Source organism: Protopterus annectens, chromosome 1.part1, assembly GCF_019279795.1.
Source record: "Protopterus annectens isolate FY-2018-M chromosome 1.part1, PAN1.0, whole genome shotgun sequence".
In the NCBI taxonomy this organism is placed as follows: domain Eukaryota; kingdom Metazoa; phylum Chordata; order Ceratodontiformes; family Protopteridae; genus Protopterus; species Protopterus annectens.
Window position 1 is genome coordinate 1,356,906,007 of NC_056726.1, and position 21,546 is coordinate 1,356,927,552.

The window sequence follows — 21,546 nt, forward strand, 5'->3', positions numbered from 1 at the left end:
AAAAATTGGGACAGATTTTAAATATTGGTCACATAAACTTAGAAAGTTGTTAGAATAACAGGTGTTCTGTTAGCATACATTTTCTGAAGGATATGAAGTCTGAAACTCAAATGTATGTCATTATTTCATGAATTCAATCCTCGGTAAGCTGCCAGAAAATCACAAATTTTATGCTGAAAAGATTAAAAATATGAGGCAAAAATCTGGACAGTTGAGAAGTATGCTAGTTATTACACTCTTGTTCGATTTTGCTGGAGAAAAGGCGATCCGATCTGTGTCTGAGCGAAATGGGGGGCAACCGAGATCTGAGGTATGCTAGGTTAGTTGGGTATTGTGGGTAAAGGGAGGCTCTTGAGAGTTGGATTTATGAACCTGGAAAAGTGGCTGGACTGGATAAGAGACTCAGAGAAAAATGAAAACGATAGCATCAGATAATTTGTTGCTGTTCATGAATATACTGTTGTATATTTGTTGATGCCATTTGGCATGGGTTTTGAGTGAAAATGGTCCACTGTTTAGGACCTATTTGCCCAGTTGAAGTAAATAAATAAAATAAGTGAGCTGGTGTTCCTCCAAACTATACAAGTGTGTGCATAACCATGCACGCTGTCCGGAATTTGGTGTATCTTGTCAGGGGCAGTGTCGGAGTGCCTGGGAGATTTTATTTATTTTTTTGGGGAGGGACACGGATTTATGCATATTCCTTCCCCAAATCTTCATCTGTGCAGTGAACCCACATAAGTGGAAAATAAAATTGTATGTGTGCATTCATCCCTAAAATCAATTACATACAATATCAAAAGGGCGTACCTAACGTCAGTGGACTGCGCGACTCGAGTTTTTTTTAATAGTACAAACGCATGCGCATTCGTTGTGTTACTAGCGGCAGCAGTTTTATCTGTAGTAGGAGAAGAAAGAGGCGGGGTAGATAGTTGTGCTGTGCATTTGTTTGTTTTTTTTTTCCACATTAATATTTTGATTAAATAAAATCGTCTTGGTTATTAAAACTTTAACTGGATATGGATGTGCGATTGTAAAAGTAAACAGGTTGCAGCAGTAACCCACTCAGGGGCCGGCGAGGACAAGCCGGGAAGTGGAATTGTTTTTGTTCTTATTTGCAGGCCTGGCTGGTGATGCACAACCTAGAAGGAGAACAGCCAGGACGGCATCTTTAAGAAAAGGTAATCTCAATTTACAGTAGAGGCAACGGCAGGTAATAGGAATTGAGTTGCCACTGAGTAGTATGACATTGGATTTGGCGACACGAGTTGATAGGTTCATCTAGGTTTGTTTACAAAAGGTGAGGGGCGTCGGTCCTAGCTGGTCCGGCTACTCTACTCTTGAGGATTTCTCATGGATAGCTGGTGTTGCACTAATTGTAGTCCGATGACAAAGTGGTGGCTGAGCGTCCTCCGTAGGAAGGGAAGAGAGTATTGATTTATTATTATTATTATTTGATTTCCTCTTTGGTGTCTTAAATTAATTGGTTACTTGTTGACGGGAACCTTATTTTTATTTATTTTGCTTGGTTATCAGGTTTCATTTAGTTTTGTATTTGAATATTTGGTGTGATAGTTAAGCAGGGTTACCACCTGTCCCACTTTGTGAGGGACAGTCCCTCTTTGAGCAGTTGTGTCCTGCAAAAAAAGTGAAAAAATGGCAAATGTCCTGAGATTTTAGGACAAAAACATTTCCTATATTTTCTTTATTACGTGCATAAAACAGTTATTTTTGTATCTGAAACACTTAAATGTTATAAGGAACAGAATAAGCAAATCAAATGCTACAAGAATAAGCTTTTATTTTGGCAAAAAAGATAAGTTATTTATTTTGTATTGGCCGTGGTAATGTTTTGCCCTGCAAAATCTGACGTTTCTACAAAAAATGTCCCACTTTGGGCATTTGAAAAGGTGGCAACCCTATAGTTAAGTCATCTCTTCAGAGAGATTGGAGTTACGCGGACGAGAGAAGAAGGTCTGGTAGATAAATGTTTTATAGACTTGTATTTTTGAGTTGCTAAAAACGTGTCATAGTGCTTAGCTGGAGTTCTTTACAAGGAGAAATATTTTTTTCGTCAGCTAACCGATGCAGAATGTAGGAATCCTGTAGTCAGTTGTATGGATATTTGAACTTCTCTGTTCACATTTAGTGTTTGATCTTGCTAAACAGGGTGAAGTTGCAGATCATTTTTTTGTACATTAACACAGAGGTGTTTGGATGGAAACTGCACTCTACTGTGGTGCAACTTTAGAAAAACAGTCACTGTGTAAGTGTTTCATTACTTAATACATTAAAAAATATAAACTCGGAGGAATGAGAAAGTATTTTTGCATTTACCTTGCTTGTATACGTTTAGGACGTTTGACTGCATGATGTAGTAACTGATAGGTGTTAAAGTTTTCCCTTCAAGTTGTGAGCGCATCAGCACACTGTTTGCATGCTTATTTACTGACGTTTGATTACTGGGGAAAGTCCGGCTGGGTAGAAGCCCGTTTTCAACGGAGGCCCGGGAGAAAGCTCCAAAGTATTACAAACATTTTAATAACCATAATTTTACAGTCTTTAAAATAATACAAAACTACAGTTTAACTGTACTAAGTTAAACATATACAATTATTTTATGTAAATAGCACAATTAACAGGTTATCTTACGAGTTTATGGAAAAAAATCCCGAAAGAGTTGGGAGTATATTTTTTTCTGGCACTTGTACTTGGAAGAAGAAGGCTTTTAGGGACTGGTGGTCAGGTTTGAAAAGCCCACTGGATCATTTGTTTTCTTGATTTGAAAGTAACTAGATTCTTGCATTCTTTTAACTGTCATGTATTTAACATATCATTATAATTTTACGTATGGTTATGTATGTACATTTATTATTATTTTTATAAGGTGTCATGTACCCCATCAGATGCGCAGTAGCAAGGTCCGCCCAAACTCCGCCCACCACTCTGCGTATGACTGTTTGTTTTTGCTAGTATTACTCTAATAAACATTTGAAGACCTTCGCCATTAGAATGAATATGCAAGACTTTCTAAATAGTTGAATATGGGCGCTGCTGTAAGTAAATCGAAAGTGTAGAATGTTGAAATGTATGTGCATATTAGCTGTTGGTGTTACCTACAAAAACGTAAAAAAAAAAACAACCACATAAAGCGTACTTTTTATAATATATTGCATTCCGCTTAACAATGATTCCTTTGCTAGTCTATCACGGTTCACTGTGCACCGATACTATGCAATACAGTCAATACTGTACATTGCAAACACTAAATGCCTCACGCTTCTGACTACAACCTGCTGAATGCAACTCCCACAGGCATGAACCTAAGCAGCTGTGACATTTGGTAGAAAACTGCACTTGCATGCTGCTTGCTTCTGTATCGTGACAAGCGCCCCCCACCCTGCAAGAGCAATTACTACTCAACAGTATATTAAAGAAACATGGGGGGGGTGCAGGCCAGGGGGCTGCCCCGCCGCAAAACCAGTTCCAAAAAACAAATGTAAAGAAACATAGGTGGTGCAGGGGGGGCTCGCCCCCCTTCTAAAAACTGTAAACTGAGTTTAACTCCATACTTAAAAACTCCCTTGGAATGGACCTACTTGAAGAATGCCAAAACATACTCTCAACTGTTTAGATTTTCGCCTCATACTTTTGTTCAGTTTCTCATAAAATTGTGGCTTTCTGGCCATCTTCATACCCTTCAGAAAATTGACAGAACAGATTTTGCATCAGCATGAATTTTCTGAAGTTGGTAAGAGAAATATTTAAAAAGTGCCCCTATTTTGGGGCCTTTGTCCAGATTTCTTGCTCTGACAGGTTGAGAGGTATGCGCCAAAGTACGATCATATGATGAATACTCACCAGGCCAGTCTGCATGGTTTGTCACTCACCCATGATTACCAGGCAACATCACACGGGATTGCCCTGTCAATCATGCAGAAACGCTCATTCCTGCGCGAAAATCGCGGTGGGGTAATGTAATACAAAGCCAGTAATAGTTTATATGTGTATGCGTATTTATTATGTAAATCTTGTATAACTGTCTTCTACTCATTTTATAAACTGGACTGTTTGTCTCGGGCCTCAGCTGTAAATGTGACTTGCCCAGTTGGACTTTCCGTGTAAACGAGTAAATAAATGATTTAAGAAATGAAACCTTATCATTGTATAGTGTTACTAGTAGAAACATTGTGTCTCTGAAATGATTTTTCACTATTATGAAAGTCACTTGTATATATTTAATGTTTGTGGGGTTTTTGCTCCCAGACTATTGCATATAGACCCTTTTGGACCCAGTTGGCCAGTTCCAGTGAAAGAAAGGAAGTTGGGAGGGAAAACTAAATTTCCAGTTGGAATACTAGAGAAACTTTGCCAGTGTGCTGCAGTACATTTACGGGGTTCTATGTTTTTATGTCACTTAAACAATGCTCGTAATTGATTTTAGAATTTGTATATTGTGAGGGAAACCACAAAACCAATCACAGGTTAAAATAGTTTATAGGACTTTTAAACACAGGCAGTTGGTTCTGCGATGTTGCTGGAACAGTGTATTCCTGAATTTGACAGTTGCAGTCTCTTGATGGGATTCAGAACGTAAGAGTGAGTTTAGTATGATGATTATTATGATTTCTTTTTGTTAACCAGGTAGGCCCACTGGGCACATTTCTTTTTCAGGGATGACCTGGGAACAGTGTCTTGCTAAGTGACTTGCTGAAGATCACACAGTAAGCATTTGGAGGATGAGGGAATCGAACCCTGTACTGCAGTATATATGAAAAGTTAATTACTTTACTGGAGTAACTCCAGAGCGTAAGCATGGCTGCTTTCTAAAGCCTGCCCTCACTGTTTCATTTAATGTTGTATTGGTAATTGGATTAAAACATATGCTGTTGTCTTTATCCATACTGGATGTTTTACACTGTGGGGTAAGGTAATATAATTATGAAGGAATTTAATTAGAAAGTTTTTATGTATAATTTAAGATGGCCTTGTCACCTTTTTTTCCTTTAAAAGAGCCAGTGCAAAATATTTTTGATCTTGCTCATTAATTCAAATGAGATTTTTCATTCTGGTGAGCCCCTTTGCTTCCCTTCCATGCCCTATGTGCTTCTGATGAGTTTGCATTAAAAATAGTAATGACAAAAATTAACACGCTTGTCCAGTGTTTACGTTTTTTAACTGTTGTACTGTGATTGAATGCTTCTGTAATCCCTTCTTGTTGATTAGGGTGCTTCTATCTCAGAACCTTACTGCCCCTTGTACAGGTTGTGCAGTGAAGAATTTCCGGTGTTTTGAGTGGTTTATGTGTTATATCTGACAAATGTGTGCGTGTTTGCAGAAACGTGGGAGCATCTGGCAAACTAAACTTTTATTAGCTTGTCTCATATTTCAGGTAGCTACATGTCCAGGTTAGACCTACTAGGCCAGTGCCCTCTTTTCAGGGAAGACATGTGAATGGTATTCATACTGATTTGTCCAGGGCACCAAGGAATTTCCCATAGTAGTTATTGGAAAAAGAGTAGGGGATCTTTTACATCTACCTGAACTACCACCAACGTATGCATCTGAGACTTCAGTATAACATCTCATTTGAAGAGGATCACACTTAGAAATGCAGCACCTCTTCTGTGCTGTACTGTAGTGTAAGTACTGGAAAAACTAATCCAAGTATCTGGTGTGGGAATAGAACCCACATCTTTTTGATCTTCAACACCAAAGGTGTGTGTGCTACCTGTTGGCAACTGATACTGACTTTTTTTCTTTGACTTTTTGTGCCTTAAAGTACACACATCTCAACTGATGCAAAGGTTTAATTTTTTAGTTCATCTTTTACACGTGATTTTTAGTAAAAGCGTACAGTCAAAAAGAATCATCATGGTAACAGGTTTGATAACAGGAATAATTCTGAGTTGCAGCAATATGTGCAGACAACTATGTGCACTGTCTTCACTCCTTCCAAAGTAGAAAATGCATGTATATCTGTTTGTACAAATACTGTTTTATGTTTTGTTGTATTTTTGGAGATGTCTTTGCATTTTATTTAATCACTTATTGACATAGTCAGTTCTGAGTAGGTTAAAGCACATTAATGAAGAATTTACAGGCAGAGGCTAATCTACAAGTAGTGTGTTCAGAAATATCTTGATGTGTACTAAAGTGACATTTGTCATATTGGCTTTAAATTAAGCAGAGTATTTTGCTGATTTCTCCCCCTAAGAGAACTACCCTTACCCAAAATTCAGATCTCAACTAAAGTTACACATCTTCAAAAAAGCCAAATGCTCGCTCCCCCAAAAGGTTCATATTATCTAACCTTTTACCCTTCTCTTGCCAATGATAAACTGTGCAAAGTATACAAAAGTGTATTCTTGAAATGTTACTATGTTATTGTTAAGAATTGTAAATCTATTTCTGTGCATTTTTTTCTATTTTTCATGACATTTGGGTATAGCATGTTACTACAGCTGTTTTCCTTTAGTTTGCAAACAGTTATTTACGTCATCAGTGCTGTGTCTGAAAATGATCAGTGTCAATCATTTGATCATGTGGTCTAACTTAATATCAAGGATTATCAAGCATAATCAACTTGTGTGTTCAGTACTTGAATTTCTAGGGTTTCCCCTCGAGCAAAGCTTGAGAGGTGAATTTTGGGATCCTTGTTGAGAACCCAATCTGTTTGTGATCAGTGTGACCCGATTGAAATTTTTTGTAGAGATTGGAGTTCAACTGGTCCATGTATTAATAGTTATAGAAAAAAGTGCAGGCATGTGGTGTTTTACCAGCTTCAAAGCCTTTTAATAAAATGCTAATTTTGTCAGACACAGGCAGAAACTTTAGTTTATAAGTGTGGCATAATGAAGTATCCAGCAGTTTTAAAAGTTTTACCTTCTGGGGCTGTTCTTTGCCATCCAGCACTGTCCACTTTCAGGTCCCATTATGAGACCTGACCTTAACAGTGCTTAAGGGTGCTTTTTTGGAGCTTAATTTCAGTGCTGTATGCACACTACATTTTGTTTGAAGTTGACTTAAACTGTGTACATTCAGCGCATTTTTGTATTGCTCTACCTGTCTTTTTTTTTAGTGTTTGGTATTCACATTGTTTAGTTTCATTAGTTAGAACTTCTTTCCACATTTGCTAAATTATTCTTGTAGCTTGAGCTCATGTTGTGAGCTTGGGTGTTTGCCCTATAGCCTTAGTTTTTTGACATGGTATAGTTTGTTCTGCACAGGAGTTAAAATGTTGTATAAGGTCAGTAAGACAGAGATAGGGACAGATACAATTGCAAAGTGACATCCATTCTAGAAATTGTAGTGCTAATCTGTGTGCAAGTTGAAGAGGGTGGATATATACAAACTATTATCAAAAGTATTTTGCTCTGTCCAGCTTGGATGTGTGTGTTGCATGACTTAATAATGTGTGGGGGTTAAGTTTGCTTCATTATCTGTCAGCATTGTCATCCCCCAACTTTGTCTTGTTCTGGATCTTTGTGTTTCACTTGGGTTCACTTTTGATGTGTCTGTAGGAGTATCCATATGTCCGGTTGAGCCTAGCTGACAACAATTTTTGTTTTGTTTTGTGGCATAGTTCATATTGTGACCATTTTCTGTTGAAGTGGAATGAGCTGATATATCCTGTTAAAAGATTATTGTGGTTTATTGGGGTGTTTTTATGTATACAATTTCTTACAAGGTTTAAGTTGTCTGTCACTTGCTTATGCTGTCCTTTGTGACAGCAAATATTTCTTTTGATGGCTATATATATATAGAGTTTGTAGAGGGTACTTGTACATCAGTAGCTTTAGATTGTAAATATAATGGGTTCTGTTTAATGGCAGGGAATAAGAGGTGTATTTGGGTCTCTATGCTGGCATTTCATATGTACTAGGTTAACGAGCAGTAGGGCCTTTATAAGCCTAGCCATTCAGTTCTTCTCAATTATGTGTCTGTGTACCATAGACATTTAAGAGGTGGTATGTTAGGAAGTTTCTAGAGGATATTGGTGGGTATGTTACTTTGGGCATTACTGCCTACCTCTGTTGATCACAGACATGGAGGCCAGACCTGGGGTGAATTTCAATTTCCCATCCTTTGATCAGTGTTGTGTACATACGGTTAGGAATGGAATCAGCTTTGCATGGCTGGGGAACTTGCGCCTCAAGAGGATCCCCATGCTCTGGAACATCTGTCTCACCAGCATGTCTTATTTATGTCACTAGCAAAATTTAAGTCCTTGGGTCTAGTGGTTCTGATGCTGTTAGTTTTGCAGATGTTCCAAATGTTCATCAGAGCTAGATTCAAGGATGTCTTGTATGCCTGGCAGAGGTTGCCTGTCAGTAATCTGTAGGTTCATAGGTTAGTACTAGGCTATTTCCTTTGACAGCCATTTTAAACCTAGTGAAATTTCCCATTCCAAAGGTAAGAATCAAATCCTGTACCTTCTATCTATGGGGTAACCACCTTAACCGTTATGCCAACTCCCAGAGTAGATATAGAGAGAGGGCTTTAAAGTGATCTGTGTAGGACAGTGTGTTTATACCCTGTATTCTTCTTGTAAGGAACCTTTGTAAGCATTACAGCTGTTACAAATGTCTGGTAAGGTACATGCCAAAGGGGGCACTGTACTCAGATGGGACTATTAAGGACCAAATAAAGAGGCACTGTTACTTCCTTGGACCTTGATGCCATGCCCTTAATTGCAAGTTGGGTGATATAGAATGATTTTCTTCCTACCTTGGCCAGATGTTGACCAAAGGCCAGGTTACAGTCTGCATGTGTTTCCAGATTCCTGATTGCCGGGCCAACTGTTAAGGGTGTCTTGTTGATGGAGTAATTAGCTTGGGTGGCAGTTTTTCTAGAGGGTACTTATTAATACATTTCTTGGGATTGAGTTTTAATCTGTGACTTTGGCACCAGTCATTTTTCTGTGTTAAGACTCTTGTAAAATATTTGTGTCATGGGGTAGTCTATGATATGTCAGTTGCAGTCATCTGTGGACTTGGTTAGACTAGTCTCTTAGCGGATGCGGTCTCACCAATCGACTTCTGGGGTTCTGTGTACGAGCCAGCTGACTATCTAGTGAGTTATGTAGGGGTTTATGCCCGGTTCAGTGAATTTGTCAACTGTACCCAAGTGGAATATTGTGTCAGATGCTTTAACTAGGTCCAGGTAGGCAGTATGCATATATTTGCCCCTCATCCATTGCCTTGGTGACCTTAAAGACGTCACCGGGTTTAGTAAGCACAACCTTTCCTTGACAAAGCTAAACTGAGTTGAGTGCAGTGTCTGAAGGTTGTCAGTGTATTTGTCGATCATTTCCTTGCTATTGCGTTTCACGTTTTTGCATGTTAGAGTAGTCAGATTAGTAGGTCTGTAGCCTCCAGGGTTGTTTGATGATGCACCCTTGTGAAGTGAGATAACCATTGTAGTTCTTTATTCTCATAGTTAAGTGTTTGTTTTGAGGCTGTAGTTGAAAAGTCACTTAAGTGGTCCTGATAGGTCATGTTTCAAGCTGTTTTGGAGGCATCCCAGGATATTGTCTTGGCCTAGTGACACTGTGTTCTTGCCCTTAGTGAGTGTTGCCAGGACCTGCTCCTTGCTGGTATTTGGGGGGGGGCATATGTTAGTAGGTATTTCTTAGGGGGAAAGCAGGGGGTAGTGTGGTGTGAAGTTTGAGTTGAATTTGTCAACAAGCAAATCCGCCATATCTCTTTGCTCTTTGAAGATGACACAATTGCCCACCAGTTCAGCAGTCTGATGTGTGCTGCCTTAGACGTTTCAGACAACTAGACGGCCTTGTGGTTTTTCTTTAGCCTGTGAGGCTGTCTTTACTTTGTAACTAGCTTTGTTGGACTTAATTATTGCTCATTTCCTATGTAGTTTATAGGTCTTCTGTCATTATGGGCGCTGCTCTTCCTGATTTTAAGTCGTGCTTTTTTTTCCTTTTGTTGTATACCCTGTTAAGGTTAGGATTCCACCACAGTGATTTGTTTGTAGTGTTTGCATTGGGTTTACTTCTGGTAGGTACAGCAGCCTCTGTACAGCCATTTAAATTGTTGTACAGGGTCTCTGTGAACATTTCTTCATAGGTTGCTGTGAACTTGGAGTTGGGAGGGACATTTTTGACAAACTATTGCTCAGTAGCATGTAGTTTGTTTGGGATAGTTCCTAACTGTTACAGGATTTGTTGGGGTTATCACGTTGAATTTTATTTTGAAGGAGACTGTCTGACCTCACCAGCAAGAATGTGGCACTTGGGGGGGGGGGGGTACAGCACTCTCCTATTTTGATGAATACCGGGGTCCAGTATGTTTGAACCTCTGATGGGTGTGCACACTATCTGGTCAAGGGTATTTGTTAATAAAATCCAGGATCTTTGTGCCTGCAAGTATGAGGCAGTGTATGTTTTCCAGTCTATAGAGGCATAGTTAATCTCCCATGAATAGGTTATTTGGTTTAATGTTGAGTCTTTCCTGTTTAAGCGATAGTTTGTCAAAATCCTGTGCCCCTCCCATTCCCAAGTTCACATAGAGGGTGACCTATAGCTTGATAGGATATGGTATAGGATTTTGTCTATGGTGATTTACTTGTGGATCAGGGCATCATCCTGGTTAACCAATGAAGAGTTATGCTTGTTACTAGTACAGATTGGGACTCCTACACCTTTTGTTCCTGTCTGTGCAGCTATGGTCTAAATGTTTGGAAGGCACTGAAGCCTTGCACTGACTGAGTACTTGCAGTGGATTTAAATCGTATTTCGATAATGGCACAAATGTCTGTATTCTCCAGATGTAGGAGAGCTTGTAGGGTGTGGAGTTTCTCGAATAGTCTGCTAGTGTTGAGTAATACACCTTTAGGTTTCATTAGGTTTTTATTTGCTATGTCGGTAGGTTTGTCAATTTGGTTGCCTAAAAAAAAGAATCTAAGGGGATGGATAAAGCTTTAGCCAACATTCAGAAGCCTGGGGGAGACAAGTGCAGACCATCCTTTGCAAAGTTTGTTTATTAACCATGTCCTTCCATGCTGACAAATGAGTCCCCCTGGAATGACACCAGAAAGTAAGTCCATCTTTGGTTCATATCATTACATCATCCTTGGTGAAGGTAGAATGCTGCTGAATCCAAGTTGCTTACCTGCCTGAGACTCGCATTTGGAGAGGTCAACAATGTTTATCTTCATATAATCTAGAGAAGTACATCTCAGGTCATTAATGCCCCCCGTAGACTGAGTCATACTGGTACCTGTGGTGTAGTAACTTAAGTGCATGTATAACTTGGCAGATCCTGGCTCTAGATGTGCAACTGTTATCTTCTCCTTGTTCAGTTTGGTCAATGGGCATGTTTGTGTCCTACATGGAGTCCCCTATGACAAGAGTCCTGGGTAATGATTGATTGGCTTACTGTCTTTGCTGTTTGGTTTCCACTTTGCAAAGTATGTGTGGTGTTTTTGGTGGTGTTTTTGGTGAGTGCTTTAGAGATTGCTGAGGATAGCCATTGCCGTTTATAAGATCTTTTAGGTTTGGGGAAATTGCTTTAATGCCTTGGCATAAGTTGTCAGTGTGTGTGGTGGACAGTGTGTGCTAGATATAGTGTCTTCTTGACAATCTTGTATGTATGCAAGACTTTTGCCTCCAATGAATTTGTGAGTGCACTTCTTCCATGCTGTTGTTTTTTTTTTTTTTGTAGGATTAAATGGTAGTCTATGAACAAGAAACAATTGCTACATTGCCTCCAGTATGCCCATATGTACCAAGTTGGCTATGGAGGCACTTAAAAATTGCATATCTGTGTTGTCCAGACCTGTATTTGGGAGCACTACTGTAGGTCGTTGACTGGGTTGTACAGAGGTCTTTGGGTGGTCTCTAGGGTTTGGCATTATATGAGGTTTGAGTGTGCAAATTAGCTGCCCTAAGCTTGTCTCCGAGCAATGGCTTTGTTTTGGCAACACTAAGTTACAGGTTTCATTTGTAAGGGAAGTTTTACAGATTATTTATTTTTTAAGCATTTGTGTCTATTGGTCTAGGTCATACATTTGGTTACACAGAGGCCCTTAGGTGGTCTCTGGGGTTTGGCACTAGACTAGGTTAGATTGTTCAAAGATTTGATAGTATGTATGTATGCGTCTTTCGGCTTTTCCTGGTTAGGGGTCGCCACAGCAGAACTCCGGTCCGCTAATGATTGGTAGTTGATTTTTACGTGCTGAGTTACCAGCCCTGACGCACAACCTTCAATGAAGGTACGCCCATTCACGCATGTCTCCACCCAGAAGACGCTCTGAGAATCGAACTGGACAGCATCTTACTGTGAGGCGACAAAGATTTGATAGTAATGATGTTTAATGTGCAAACTAGCCATTTGTTTTGCAGATAAAATTTGCCTTCTAAGCATTTGTGACTGTACAGGGCACTGCTAGCCTCTTTATGTAATTCTATCAAGAAGGATTGCTTGTAATGCTACAGCAAAACAACTTAAGGCAATTTGAAGTATTAGGGACCTTTAGAATGATTTAAAGGCAAAATCAAGTAAAGCAAAAATAATGCAGTAGTAATCTAAACATGTAACTGAAGTGCAAAACAAAAAATAAACCTCCCATCCTATAGGAATGGAGCAGGATTAAATTAGGACTCTCCCTCAGTGTGTATCAAGGATACCAAGCAGATGGGAGCTGTGGGAAGATGAGCAGGATAACATTTGTATTAAAGGTGGTTTTCTCAAGTGCTGCACTGGTTTGTTGGGTGGGTACTTAAATAGGTTACACAACAGACTAGCAGTGAAGAGGGAGGGCTCTTTGGAAGAAAGAGGAGGGTTATGGGAAAGTTCAAACTGAAGCTCTAGTTCTATGGCTAGAATTTCAGAAGCATTTAGCTTCATGCTGGAGGGGGGCAGACTCAAAGAACAGGAAAAAGTCAGTAGCAAGATAAACAGAGAGGCACTGGAATGCAACTGTAACATGGTATATACAACTATGAAAAAAACTTGAACAGAAATCCTGGAGCAGAATTTACAATACTGCCACTACTGCAATCCTACCACAGACTATGGCACCAGATTACTGGAGTGCAACTTTAAGCGGGTATATGTATATGTAAAAAGAACTGAAACACAAGTCCTTCAACATAATTCACAATGCTGCCACAAATACACAATCTTTGTGTGCTGCGAATGAATCTGCACGACTAAGGCCCCAGAACAGACAAACAAAAATGCAAACCGAAAACTTTTGACTAAAAAGTGGACAAAAAGAGAAGTGCAAAAAAAGTATCGCCACTAAGTTCACTCATTATTAGTGCAACTTAAAATATTTAAACAGAATTCAAATAAAAGCTTTTTTTTCTCATTTGATGAATGGCTTGTGTTTCAAACCTTTCAGTCTTAAATGAAAAACCCTGAGTGGATTAAGGTTGAGGGATCCAATCAAATAGGGTAGTGTTTGACAGTCATTATATACATGTATATAATGTTATGCACGTATAGGACATGCAGGTGGTTGGTGTGACAGAGCAAGATGCAGAGGACAGGAAGAAATGGAAACAGTTGATCTACTGTGGCGACCCCTAACGGGAGCAACCGAAAGAAGAAGATATATGTGTGTGTGTGTGTGTGTGTGTGTGTGTGTGTGTGTGTGTGTGTGTGTGTGTGTGTGTGTATATATATATATATATATATATATATATATATATATATATATATATATAAATATAAATTGACTGTCAAACACTGCCTTATTTGAATGGCAATAGAACCCACAGCCTTCTGCACCAAAGGTGAGCATATTACCTATTGTACTATTGACAGTACATGTTATTGCTGTGACCCTCTTACAGCAAGGATATTAGAGTATAGTTTTATTGATGCTGTAGGTCTTAAACATGTCATGTAATTGGCCATATTGTTTGGATAACCTAGGGGCTTGTATGATGTAGTTTATAGTGGGAGGGTGGAATTGGAGATAAGAACATAAGTTCTCAAAAAAATGGGGATGTGCGGTAATGAGTGGATGTGGTATACTTCATGGGGACTGATAGCATATGTAGTGGTGGGTGTTGTGTTCTTTAACATGCCAGTCAAATTATGGCTTTTGTTCAGGAAGTGATGTGGTAGGAATGCAGTGCATGTGCTATCTGAAGGAAGTGATGTAGGTGTCAGATGTTCTTCGTGTTTCACTGTTGCAGTCATTACATTTGGGTTATCTGCCTGCAGGTAGCCCTCAGCTGGCCTGAATGTCTAAGTCTTGGATTCCTGCATCGGATGCTGTCTCTTTTTCTATGATGTCAGGTCGTCAGGGGTAGAAAACATGCAGCCGACACCATTACATCAGTCTTTCTTGCCGCGAGGTGCTCGAAGCAGAAGGTTCGCAAGTGCCGGTTAGCCGACTCCTGAAATTTTTATTTTCGAGTTTCAGAACCGAAGTCTTCAAAAAAGCTAAGTACCCCATTGGGGATCCTTTTTCTTGCTCTTAAACCAATGTCAGTAAAAGTTAACAATTGTCTTACCTGTGGAAAGCAAATACCTCAAAGATTTTCATTCGTACTACATTCCTTACTTGGGCCCAGACCACGACATCCCTAGCTGTCGGTTTTGTGCTTTATTCAACCCCCGAACTATTCGTCGTCGGTCTATTTTTGCAGCAAATTATTTTGGTACTTGGTTTAACTATTCAGAAATGTTGTCGGTAAGCCATCCGACTACAGATATTCCAAAAAAAGTAAAGACAGAGACAGACTGCTTAGGTCCAAAACTGCCAACGATGCTTCCGCTAAGCTAGTCACCAGTTCGCCGGTACTCATTGAGGTGCTTTCTCAGCCCCTGTTACGCGCTACTTCAGATTCGCAGGGAGGCCCATTCGGAGTCCGGTATGCTGCGAGATGCTTCTTCGACTATGGAACCTGTGGATGGGTCTGGGGCAGCTGTGCAGGCACTGGCTTCTGAGGGTGTATTTAGGCCTAGTGACTTGCATTTCAAACCATCGCCATCATCTTCTTCAAGGCCTAAAATGTGACCCCCGCCTAGAAAACCGATGTCCAAACCACATGGTAAGGTCCATATGCCTAAAAAACAAATTATAAGAATGGCTGAAGACCTTATTACTTTAATTAGGGGAAGCCAGCCTTCCCCCTCTAAGAGACCTAGAACTGATTTTTCTTCTGATCAGGATTCTGAAATTTCTGTTTCTTCTGATTACCAGGAATTTGTCCTTATCTACCTATGAGGATTCTGATGCAGAGGATTCCATTCCCTCTGCTTCCCCTCCAGAGGATTTTTCTTTTGGTGAAACCTTGCACACTCTTGGGGAGCATTTCCACTGGGAAAGCCAGGATTACTCTGACTCCAAAAAGAGGCTTAGGGAATTCTTACTCCTCCCTCAACACACACCTTTAGCTATCCCTCCTGTACTAGACATTGTAGGTGATGCCTTCTTGGAATCTAGCCTGGCCAAGACACTTTACCTCCGGCTCCCAGAAAACTTGACTGGTATTACAGAGTACCTGGCTGTCACAAGTTCCTCTTCAAGAATCCTACTGCGGACCCAGAGGCCATTTTCCTAGGACCTAAAGGCATTAAGGCTACTACTACCAAAAACCCTACCCCCTCTGATAGAGATTCCAGGGCCTTGGACAGATGGAATAAGAAGGTATACACTTCTGCTCCTTTGGCCATTAGGACCTTAAACTGCCAGTTTCATATGTTAAAGTATCAGCAGCATATTATGGGACTGCTTAAACAGAAGATGATGTTGATTCCTGACTGTGCTGAACATAAAGGATTACAGGCTTTAATGCATTATGCTGAACAAGTTGATAAACATACTTTGCAGTGTGGTTTTGACTCTTTAGAAGCATCTTGCAGGGCTGCTGTCATTGGGTCTGTACTTGGAAGGCATGCTTGGCTTATGGAGCAAAACTTGCCAGATCATGTTAAAGCTAAATTACTGGATGCTTCCTTAAACCAAGACCGCCTGCTTGGCAACAAAACAGAAGTTCTTAAAAAGATGGCAGAAAAAGCGAAGTCTATTCAAACTGTTAAAGATTTCCTGCAAGTACAGCCTCTCAGATTTAGTAGGCATTGGCCTTCTAAGAATTGGTCCTTTCCAGGCCCTCTCAGTCCGAACCCAGGAACAGCAGACCATCTAGGCTACAGTCTCAAGGCACACACAGGCCTAAGCAGTGTGTGTGTGTGGGGGGGCTCCCACTTCCAAAGCTGGAAGAAGTAAGCACCCCCTATGGAAAAATGTCACAGTGTCTAACCTTAAACCTTCCAAGCCCTGCTCAACTGCCTGCTCCCTTAGGGGGAAGATTGCCCTGCATGCTAAAAACTGGAAACTCATTACCCAGGACAAATGGGTTTTAAATATAGTCTTTCAAGGATACAAATTCCACTTCCACACTTTACCAACCCCAAAGGGTTGGCCAGACCTACCCCCAAATCAGTGGGCAGAGGCCCAACAGCAGGTTCTCTCTCTTCTAAGTGTCAGGGCTATTAAGTCTGTCCCAGCAGAAGAAAGGGGACAAGGTGTTTACTCGAGACTCTTCCTGGTACCCAGAAAAGACAGCTTCTGGCGTCCTGTCCTGGACCTCTCTATTCTAAACACCTTTTTGGTAATCCCAAAATTCAGAATGCTAACACTTCAACAGCTGTTTCCTGTGCTAGGCAAAGATGCCTGGTTGGCAAACTTAGACTTAAAGGAAGCTTACCAGAACATTCCAATAAGGGAATCTTGCAGGAAATCTCTTCGCTTCAGAGCAGGCTCCATGCACCATCAGTTCTCTGCACTTCCCTTTGGCTTATCTACTGCGCCCAGGGTATTCACAAAGTGTCTAGCTTCAGCCATTGCATTTTGCAGGCAGAGAAATATTCAAATATACCCATACCTGGATGATTGCCTAATTTAAGCAGAAAGTCAGGACATGCTATTAAAATGTTTGGCATTTGTAAAGAAACTTCTATCCTCGCTGGGGTACACCATAAACCAAAAGAAATCTCATCTAGTACCTTGCCAACAAATGGGAGCAAGCTTGAACACAACTTCCCAGATGGCTTACCTCACATCAGAGAAACAAGTTTGTTTGAGAGCTTACTTCAGACTACTGGCCACAAAGACCGAGCTATCTGCAAGGAAAATCCTACAAACCCTGGGGTTCATGGCCTCTTGCATTCTACTAATTCCATATGCAAGACTGCATATGAGGAAACTACAATTATACCTAAAAAGCCTATGGTGTCAACATTCTCAGGACCTGGAGACAATGATTCCTATCATTCCTTGTATAAAAACAAGAGTTCCATTGGCAGGCAGAGGCCTGCCATCTAAACAAGGGGCTCCCTTTCAATCTACCCCCTGCCTCCCAAACCCTGACTACAGACGCATCAGACTATGCATGGGGGGCTCACTTGGTAGGGCGGTGCATTCAGGGCAAATGGAACCAGAGTCAGATGCACCAGCATATCAACCAAAAAGAAATGTTAGCTGTACAGAATTCCATGACAGCCTTCAAAGACCACATTATTGGTAAAGACAGACAACATCACAGTTATAAGTGGTACATAAACAAGCAGGGGGGAGCCCACTCATACCCTCTCTGCAGACTAGCCATGGCTCTGTGGAACACAGCCCTGAGCTATCAAGTGCACGTACAAGCTCAATTCCTGCCAGGCAAGCTAAATTCTCTGGCAGACTACCTAAGCAGAAATCTCATGGACCCACATGAATGGAAACTGGAACCAAACATATTCAACCTCTTGAGAAAAAAATGGGGGACAGCAGAGATAGACCTGTTTGTCTCCCCTCAGAACTACCAATTGGACAAATTCTGCACAAGGACTCCCCACAGTCAAGCTTGGAAAGTGGATGCCCTGTCCTTTACCTGGGAAAGCCTCTCAGTTTATGCCTTTCTCCCTCTGCCTCTCCTCTCGAAGGTTCTGCTAAAGATTAAACAAGGACAAACCAAGGACAATACTGATTGCACCAGACTGGCCTCACCAGCACTGGCACCCTCTCTTGCGCAGTATGATACTGTTGGATCCATGGCACCTACCTCAGACACCTTCCCTGCTGTCCCAGCAGGCAGGCCAGATTCTGCACCCTCAGCTTCAAACCCTGAACCTTGCAGCCTGGCTAATTCCTTGAGCTCTCCAATAGCATCCCCCAGTAAGCAATTGCTAGGTGTCATTCTGGAACCAAGGAGACCTAGTACTAGAAAATCCTATGCTGAAAAGTGGAAAAGATACTGTTCTTGGAGCCAGACTCGGGGGGGATGGTCACTACGGTGCCCAGCTTACCACATATCCTTCAGTACTTAACAGAAATGCTCCACAAGGGCCTATCCTTCTTGTCTATCAAAATTCATGCCTCTGCCATTTCAGCACATTATAAGACTGAACCACCCCTCTTCTCTCACCCACTGCTAAAGCAATTCCTCAGAGGGAAAAAATAAAAAAGTGCTTGACCCAAGACTTCACAGTAAGCCCCAAACACAGTCCGTAATCAATCAAAAACAGTTTAATAGAAATATATCCAAAAAAACTGAGTTAAGCGCTTTCATCCCGCCACTAAAACTCAGGGACATCATCAGAACTGAGTAAAAAGGAAATGAGGTCACCTTTAAATAGTTGAGAGCATTAATTAATAAATTAATTCACAACAACATCTCTACTTAAATGAAAAAAAGATGTAAAATGAAAAATAGCATAAAAAACATATAAAAATGCATTTAAAAATAAAATATATGTAACATGTAAACGTATAAACTCTATAGTTTCAAGGATTTACTTTTTAATATTGGTGCTAGAGACAGAAACTCATTAAGACCTGGGGCATTGATGGCGTTCAATTTAATAATCCAAAATATTTCTGAGTTCAATACTCGACTCCCACCAACCGCCCCTAGGACTTCTAGGAACAACTTCTAAAATACCAAACTTGAAATTCACAAAATCATGACGTTAATGTGTGCTTAAATAAAGCATTTTTATCATTTCCTTTCAAGATAGCATAATGGTTCTCGTAAATTCTAGATTTTAGTGCCCTTTCCGTCTTACCAAGATAAAATTGTTGACGGGTTTGACAGATAGCTAAATACAGTACACCTTTGCTGTTAGTTACCTTTTTGTAACCTAACAGATCTGGACCTTCCTTGAACATAAGCAGAGTCACTGTCTAAAATAAAGGCACACTGCTTACAGGCTCCACATTTTTTTGTTCCCGTTGTAAAATATTGTGCTCAACAAAATATTTCATGTTTCTACTCATTTTAAAAATAAACGATGGACCATCACCCAGTAAATTGAAAACATCAGAATTAGCCTTAAAAATATTCCAATTTTTCTTGATCGATTTTAGAACCTTATTTACTTCACCGCAAGGAATAATCGTACTTGAACTAAAACCAGAATTTCGCGTGGTTGTTGTAACGTTAGAAATAGCCAAACCACTACAAAAAAGGGGGTGTATTTCTTTCCCCATAATTCAACAACATCTCCAGTAATTTCCGACAATAATTTGTCAGGATAACCCCTGGTCCTAAACATACCAGTAATCATTTCCACCTCCTTCAAAAAGAATTCTTTTGTAGAACGCATTCTCGCAGCCCTGATAATTTGCCCCCTGAATATAATCCTCTTTTGTCGATAAGGGTGACAGCTGTGAAAGTCTAAGTAGGCATTAGAAAAAGTAGCTTTTCTAAATATACTTGAAGTGAATCCTGTTTTATCATTGTCCTTGGAGATGACGACATCAAGGAAATTTATACTATATTCTGAATGTTGTGAAGTGAGGGCAAAAAAGGGGAAATCTCGTTAATATAATCCATGAATTCTTAGCTCTCCCTTAGCCAATTTTCCAGACGATAAAAATGTTGTCCAGATAGTGGAAATAACCGTGCAAATTATTCTTAAAGGGGCTATTAAAAACCTGTTTCTTTTCCCAGGCGTATAAGACTAAGTTAGTGTAAATCGGGGCACACATAGCTCCCATAGCCACGCCTTGGGTCTGTTTATAATAATCTCCTTCAAACAAAAAAATTATTGTTAGAGAGAATAAAATCCATGGTTTTCATGATCAAATTTATCATGTTATTGTTGAAAAGAGTTAAATCATTGATGGCCTCATGGAACAATTCTAAACCTTCTGTATGTGGGATGGAGGTAAATAAATCCACCACATCCACCGTACTGAGGACCCCTTCTGTAGAAAACCATTCCTTTTTAAACTTAGACAAAAAATCCTGCGAATCTGATAGTAAGTAGTCAACCTGTTTAATTACATTTTTTAACATTGTCAATAAAGACACTTAAAGAATATGTGCTACTATATCTTGCAGAAATAACTCTAAAGGGTGTTTTTTCAACACACTTTTGCACCTTCGGAATGCCGAATGCCGCAGGTGTAGTAGGATGTTGTACTGACAAGAAGTTTAAAAGGTCTTCGGAAATAGCTCCTTGAAATAAGGAGTCCTCAAGGAAAAATTGTTCTGTGTGTTATTGTAACCTCATTGATGGAAGCAAGCTATTTGTCTGTGTCTGTAGAAATTTCAGTAAGTTGACTAATTCCTCAGAGGGGCTAAAAATGTAAGACCCTCCCCCCCCAGACGAGCCCCTACTCCAGCCTGGGATCTTAACTTTGTATTGGAAAAGCTCACTCTCCCTCCATTTGAACCAGCTGCTACTGCAGAGTTAGGTTCATAGGTGGGTACTAGGCTATCTGCCCGAAGGCATTTATAAGCCTAGCCAGAATGTGTTGGCTTTCGCCACCCCCTTAGATTAGTTGAAATTCCTTTATTGGAAAACAGCCTTCCTTCTAGCCATCACTTCAGCTAGAAGAGTGTCTGAATTACAGGCCCTTATGACAGTGGAGCCCTTCATTATCTTCCACACAGACAGGGTTTCCCTCCGGACCAATCCTTCCTTTATGCCCAAGGTGGTGTCTAGTGTGGCCCTAAATCAGTCCATTCATTTGCCTACCTTTTTTCCTAATCCAAAAAACAAAGGAGAACGAATACTGCACTCTTTGGACGTGCACAGACAATGTAGATTTTATTTGGACAGTACTAACCCTTTCAGAATATCTGAACAGCTGCTAGTTGGCTTTGCTGCAGGGGCAGAGGGGAAGGCCATTTCAAAGCAAGCCATTTCTAAATGGATAGCCCATTGCATTCATTTCTGCTGTAAGCACCGTGGAAAACCTACCCCACGGGATAAGATCACATTCCACCAGGACTGCATTTACATCTACAGCCTTTCTCAGAGGAGTCCCTACCAGGGACATCCTAGAAGCTTCTACCTGGAGCTCTGTACATACCTTCACCAAGCATTACCACATGCACATTTTTTTCTAAATCCAGAGCTGGTTTTGCCACTGCAGTCTTGCAGGGCTTAATAGCTGGCCCTAATGCTCTTTAAATTTCTCCTCCCTTCTTTAGCTTTGGGAATCAACCCAAAAGTAATGACTGCAACAGTGAAACACAAAGAACATAGTAAATTGTATACACTTACCATAAATGTAGATGTTCTAGTGTATTCACTGTTGCAGTCCTGGTTATCCTCCCTCCAGCCCCAA

At 40.4% G+C, this 21,546-nt stretch overlaps 1 protein-coding gene across 1 annotated transcript in view; it reads left to right on the forward strand.

The window, feature by feature from the left end:
* The first annotated feature begins 867 nt into the window (after positions 1 to 867).
* Positions 868 to 21,546, forward strand: part of SMAD4 (SMAD family member 4) — a 2,088,766-nt gene continuing 2,068,087 nt past the window's right edge. Inside the window, exon 1 of the mRNA XM_044082137.1 lies at positions 868 to 1,181. The gene's annotated coding sequence lies outside the window, so the exon portion shown is untranslated. The remainder of the gene's footprint in view (positions 1,182 to 21,546) is intronic.